General features: G+C 41.1%; 1 pseudogene; it reads left to right on the forward strand.

Moving 5' to 3' along the window:
• Nucleotides 1–409: 409 nt before the first annotated feature.
• LOC136484400 (uncharacterized) lies at nt 410–1,051 on the forward strand (annotated as a pseudogene).
• Nucleotides 1,052–6,893: the final 5,842 nt, after the last annotated feature.

Genomic DNA, 6,893 nt, shown 5'->3' on the forward strand with positions numbered 1-6,893 from the left:
CTAGTTTTATGTATGTTTCATGTACATGTAGATATAGATCTAGATCTAGGGTTTGTTTTTTTTTAATTTTAATTTTGTAAATTTATGTTTCATGAAATTGGAATAGGGTTTGCATGAAAGGTAGTGGGTAAAATATTAATTGTTACAAATTGTTGTCATTGAAATTATTTATTTTAATTAATAAATATATTTTTAATTATTTACTGATAAATAGGCCATTAATTAATTACCCTCTACCATGGTGTGTGTTTGATATGCTTCATGTAATTTTATTTTATATTTATATTTATATATATCTGAAGTATATAGAATTATTGTGAAGTAATTAATTATTAATTTGATTCATTTACGTATATATCTGAATTAGTAGTCCTTTAATGTATTTTCTTTGATTGTTGTGTTTTAAAAGATGGAGTACATAAAGTCTTGGATATATGGTTCGTTAAGATTCAAAGCAGGTTTCCGTGAAGAGGTGGACAAATTTATTGAAGCCGCAGAGAAGCATGTAGCGACGTTGACAGAGAATAAGGATACAATTGTTTGTCCCTGTAAAGATTGCAAGAATCTTATGGCATGGACAGATGTAAGTATCATGAGAGAACATTTGATTGTGCGAGGATTTGTTGAGGACTACACGGTGTGGATTCATCATGGTGAAACAACGATTGTTGATAATGATGACGTTGATGAAGAAGACGACGCCGAAACCCTAGAATATCTGTCCCAATACTCAGAAGAGCTTTATGTACAAATGGATCCTGAGTTTGGCAATGAATAATGTGGTGATGCTGGTGGTTGGGATGGTAACGAAGAAGGTGGTGCCAATAATGATGGGGGAGCACGTGTTGGTGATGAAGATGATTTTGATGATTTGGAGGAAATGATTCGTGTCCTTGGACCAGAGATTTTACTAAAGAGCCTGAAAGGTCTAGAAAATTTAGAAAGGGTGACAAAAGCATCAAAGGAGACTATGTATGGTGTTGAAAAGGGCTGTCTGACACATTGGACATTGCTACATTTTGTGCTTGAGCTACTCATCCTGAAGGCTAAGTACGGCTGGTCAGACTGTAGTTTCATTGATCTATTGCGTCTCCTGTCATGGGTGCTGCCACAACCAAACTTAGTTTCCGCCAACACATACCAAGCAAAGAAGGTCATAAGTCCATTGACAATGGGGGTTGAAAAAATCCAGGCATGCCCCAACCACTATATCCTTTTTCATGGTGAAACATTCAAGTCACTGGATAAATGTCCCCGGTGTGGGGTCAACCGGTACAAGAACAATGACCTTTACGGTGGGGACGAAGCCTCCATGGGGAAAAAGAGGAATAAGAAGGGTACAAAAAAGGTGCTACAAGAATCTTAGCCCCTAGAGGATACTCCATTAGGCAACGATGCAAAGCAGAGAAGAATTCCTGCCTTGGTAATGTGGTACCTGCCAGTGACCGATAGCTTGAGACGTATCTTCCTAAACCCTAAAGAAGCCACACTCATGACATGGTGAGATGATGAGCGCAAGGTGGATGATGATAAGATTGCACACCCGACTGATTATAGTCAATGACAAAGGATCGATGAGAAGCACAAATAATTCAGCGATGACCCAAGGAATATACGGTTTGGCTTGAGCACCGATGGAATGAATCCCTTCAATGAGAGGATGACTGATCACAACACTTGGCCAGTGATCTTCACCATGTACAACATCCCAACGTGGTTGTGTCAGAAGAGAAAGTACCTTCTCCTCACTATTCTTATTTCTGGCCCTAAACAACCAGACATTGATATAGACGTGTTCCTCGAGCCTTTGGTGTAAGAAATGGAGAGGCTATGGAGGCATGGGGAGCTGATGTACGATGCGTTTCGAAAGGAGGACTTCATATGTAGAGCAATAATATTTTGTTACTACCAATGATTACCCTGCGTTGTTTGCTTTGTCTGGACAGATCAAAGGGAAGACGGGATGCTTAGTTCGCTTGGATGGTACTACATGGGTGTTCCTGGATGCATCCAAGAGGATAGTTTACCTAAGGAACCGGCGGTTCTTAAAGACAAGTCACAAGTACCGCAGCAAATTATTCTTTAGATTTTATGACAACACCCCGGAGATTGAACCCCTCCGGAGAGACGTCATAACGGAGAACACATGTACAGAATGGTGAAAAGCATACGCGTCGTCTATGGAAAGAAGAATCTGGATGGGACGAACAGAGATAGAATCACACCTCCTTTTGAAGGCGTACCTTTTAAGAAACAATCGATCTTCTTTCAGTATCTGCCTTATTGGCCAGACTTGGAGGTCCCCCATGCCATTGATGCTATGCACGTGCAGAAGAATGTCTTTGAGAGTCTCATTGCTACCTTGATGGACACAGGCAAGTCAAAGGATGGTCTAAAATTACGGAAAGACATGGTGCAGCTAAACATGATGCCACAGCTTCACCCGGTACCTGAGGCTAATGGAAAATACACTCTGCCCGCGGCGTTCTTCAACCTAACACCAGAACAGAAGAGAGCTATATGCACTTTTCTGAGGGGAGTCAAACTCCCGACTGGTTTTTCAGCGAATGTGAAGAAGCTAGTGTCAATGAAGGACTTGTCAAGCCCTTCCTACCAAACTGGGACATCCAGCGCCTACCACTTGGAATGAGAAGGTTCCATGATTGGTACTTGTGTGTTCTCCTAACGAGCATAGACCTCGTACATGCATGATTCCCCGTCGGCACATTTGGAAGCCTAGCCGGGAAAATTATCTTTGACTTCAATGACATGCAGACATGCTTTCACCTCGGAGCAATGGAAATGAATCTAATTCGCACGTGGTGCCTGTAAGTCCTTGCCCTCCCGATATAATATGAATGTAATCTTTGGATTTTGTTGTAACTAACCCACGCCGTGATTTATAGAATGCAAGTGCGCATTGTAAAACAAATGCCAAGTGTGAAAGCCGGGTATATAGACCCTCAAGCTATAGCACAAACAAATTTTAATTACCCTAGACAGTGGAAACTGGATGCCAAAGAGCTAGCTGCTGGAAAGACCCTTCGAGAGAAAGAGGACATCCATGCGAAGAAACTAAGGCAAGAGTCCCTTAAGGTTTCGGCATACATTGTCCTGGCTTTTAAATATCTCGAACATCACTCTACTATATGGCTACTATATAACTTCGAGTAAGTTCAACTCTATACTTAAAACTTTGTTCGATATATTTTATTCAATGCAAAAGAGCTTATCTAGTTCGACGATTAAATTCATGTAGCAATCACTGGATTTGTATTAGCGTCGATGTCGGGAGGAGCATGGCATGGTATTTGATTCAATAGATAGTGACCCGGTGACATACAAAGACTTCATATCGATTCTTAAGACGTATACATATCGACAATCTTCATTAGCTTATATGTTTGTATACATACTTGTAACGTTCACTTTTGGATACTAACAAGTTGCATTTGCTAAAATAATTCGAACAGGGCATTCAGGTTCTATGTCAATGAACATCATGGAAGACATGATCCAGTAAGGAAGGAAAGGCTAGCTATAAAAACACTATGTGCGGTAAGTGTAACTTACTTTAGTACTCCATTACATGGCTGTCAAAAGTATTACTTAACATTTCCATATGCAAAACACACAGTGCCCGAAGCAGAAGCCTGGGAGTGTACATTATGGATACTATGTATGTTCTATGATGAGTAAAACCGATGCCTTCAGGAGACACCTCTTAAGGGTAAGTTTGAACCTCTTCACCCGTAGTATAAAAACTTCACACATGATATGAAATACTAAACCGAAACTTGTTCTCTTGTAGTGAAAAGAAGAGAAAGAAATGAAAAGAGACCCATACAAGGATGACCAACTCTTAGAGCTCATCGGTGACCTTTGCAACTTCATATTGGACCAGATTGTATACGTCAAAGGCACCTACCATGACCGAGATTCTGACTTAGGTAGAAATTCTCAGTACCAACACCTTCGTGAGACTGAAAGGCTAGCTCTAGGCCGTTGATAACAATGTGTATGGAATTTAATATTGGTCTTACCTTGTGGGACGGTTTGGACTTGTGGAACGAATTAGACTTGTGAATTATGTCTATTTAATGATGGATTGTATATATTCTTGTGAATTTGACTTGTAATGGTAGTTTATATAATGCTCTTGTGCTTGTGGTCAGATTTGAAATATATATGTTCTGATCTAATTTGAATTGTAAATTTAAATTTTTTTGACAGAAAAATGTACTGTAGGGGCGGTTCTAGACTGAACCGCCCCTACAAACAGGTATTATAGGGGCGGCTAGTACTACGGCCGCCCCTACAAATCGATTTTTAGGAGCGACTGATAACACCTGTCGCCTCTACAAATCGATTCGTAAGGGTGGTCTAGGAACCGCCCCTACAAATACATGATTTGTAGAGACGGTATGGTAGGGGCGGCTGGCCGAGCCGCCTCCACAAAGCCTCACCATCCGCCCCTAGAAACCATTCCTGTAGTAGTGATATGGGTGCAAGCTAAAACACGTAGTGAATGACCTCAACTAAACAAGCAAATAAAAACCATAAAAGCTAGGGCGGACAGACAAAATGGAAAACCAAATTGGACGTGACCCAACGTCACAATAGGAGACTGGCCGTGTCAGCGCACACATTGCTTGCTTATTATGTGACAGTGGCAGCGGCAGCGCCAGCAGGTGGATTCCAGTCAACTGTTGCCCGCTTGAGGATGCCGGCGTTGGAGAGCATGGCCCAGAGGTGGGTCACCTTTAGCCAGGTGCTCAATGTGTGCCTCCGCGTTGTCGGACGGCGTGACGTACAGGATCGTCTCCGCCCAGAACTCTGCCATGATCACCTTCCACCGCAGCCTGGTGTTGAGCTTCTCCGGTTGCCGTCCCAGCCTGACCTCCTTGTCGAAGGTAGTCTGCTTACGCCGGGGCGGTAGCTTTAGCTTTTGGATCTTGGTGTGCTTATCGTTCTCCTCCATATACGTCGATCCTAGTGCACGCTGTGCATCCTGTATGACATTTTGGAAGACTCGCTAGTAGAGAAACGGGCTGTACTCCCGGTTCTCAACCGCCTTCAGTCCCGGTTTTAGAACCGGGAGTACGTAATCGGGACTAAAGGTCCCCTCCTTTAGTCCCGGTTTCGCGCCAGGGACTAAAGGTGCACCTTTAGTCCCGGTTGGTAAGACCAACCGGGACTAAAGGGCCTCCCGGCCTGGCCATGTGGCGCGGCCCTTTAGTCCCGGTTGGTTTTTTTTTTCTATTTTCAATTGATGATTCGTTTTGGTTTTCGAATAGGTTTTCGAATACGCATTCTACGCTGCTAATAATATACGTATTCTACACGTTTATAATGTTCGAACATTTTGTACAAACTAAAGTATGAACTAACGTATATATTACATGCATATACATATATTGTACGTTATTTTATGTACATATAATATGTATGTATATATGTATATATATATATATGTATATATATATATATATATATGTATATATATATATATATTACAAATAAAGCTTGCATTGTATATTCTATCATATCCTTGGGATAACAAAATCACTCCATCTAGTTTGGCTTCCATGTTTCGTTGACGTCATTGTAGAACTCGCTGGCGGGGTTGAGGACCTGGTCATTAAGAAATCCTGCTATGGTCTCTTGAATTGCTTTCAGTTGGTCACGTCGTATGACTTTTTCCTTCAACCATAGAGTCTTCAATAAAAGTTAAAGGAAAAGTGTGTGTATATATATATATATATATATATATATATATATATATATATATATATATATATGTGTGTGTGTGTGTGTGTTGGTCACTTGATTACTTATATATATGAGCAACAAAAGAAATTGTGAATATATGAATATATTTATATAACATACTTTGAGGATCTCTTCAGGAGTTCTTTTTGTGTACGCCCCGATAAACTCGCAAACATAGTATCCGCAGTAGTTGTTCCCGTGTTCTTGCCTCAGAACCCACTTTTACGAGAAAAAAGATCCGGTGAATTGAAAGCATGCATGGTGTTAATTGAATTATATATATAAATGTAGATAGTACTTACTTTGTGTGCGATTACATCTAGTGGCGCTTTGCAATGTTTCATGTGGTGATTCTCAATGAAATAGTGCTGTGGACTATAGTGCTGTGGACTATAGTGGCCCCGACAATCTCCCTCTCGGGAAATAGTGCTGTGGACTGCGGGTTGATTCGGTCTTAGCGCGGGGGCGTTTTTTTTAAAAAATGGCAGCGCGCGTGGGTGACCGAGGACCATGCATGCCGTTGTAAACGAGGGTGTTTCCATGGGTTTTATTCCATAGTTGATCCCTCTAGGAATAGTGACATGGACTGTGGGTTAGTTTGTCCAGAGTTTAGGGGTTTTTTGTAAGATTGTCGACGCTCGCTCGGGCTTCCCCGTCGTGGGCCGTTTGCGCGCGTGGGCCGCGTTCCACGTGCACCACGTCAGCGGGTCGCGCTTGCGCGTGCGTTGTGCTGAGTGGGCCGCGCGTTGCGAGACGCGCGGAGGAATGGGTTTTCCTTTTTCCAAGGAATTAGTAAATGCTTTTCCAAATTAGTTTTGAGCTGATCTTTGAAAAAGTCTAGTAAATTCTGTAGGTGTCCAAAAATAGTTAAACAAAATTTGTTAGGTTCATAAAAATGTGATCTATTTGTTGGTGTAGTTAGTTTATAGTTATCCGTGAGGATGCTAGGTTCATTAATCATTTAGGAAAGCTTAGTAAAATGTACTCCTTCTCTCTTAAAAATAATATAACTATGAGCGATGTACCGGTCAAAGTAGTTTAAATTTAACTAAGTTTATAATAAATAATATTAACATTTATAAAGTAGCTTAAGTTTAACAGAGTTTATAGTAAATAATATT

This window comes from Miscanthus floridulus, chromosome 9 (assembly GCF_019320115.1).
Source record: "Miscanthus floridulus cultivar M001 chromosome 9, ASM1932011v1, whole genome shotgun sequence".
Classification (NCBI taxonomy): Eukaryota; Viridiplantae; Streptophyta; class Magnoliopsida; order Poales; family Poaceae; genus Miscanthus; species Miscanthus floridulus.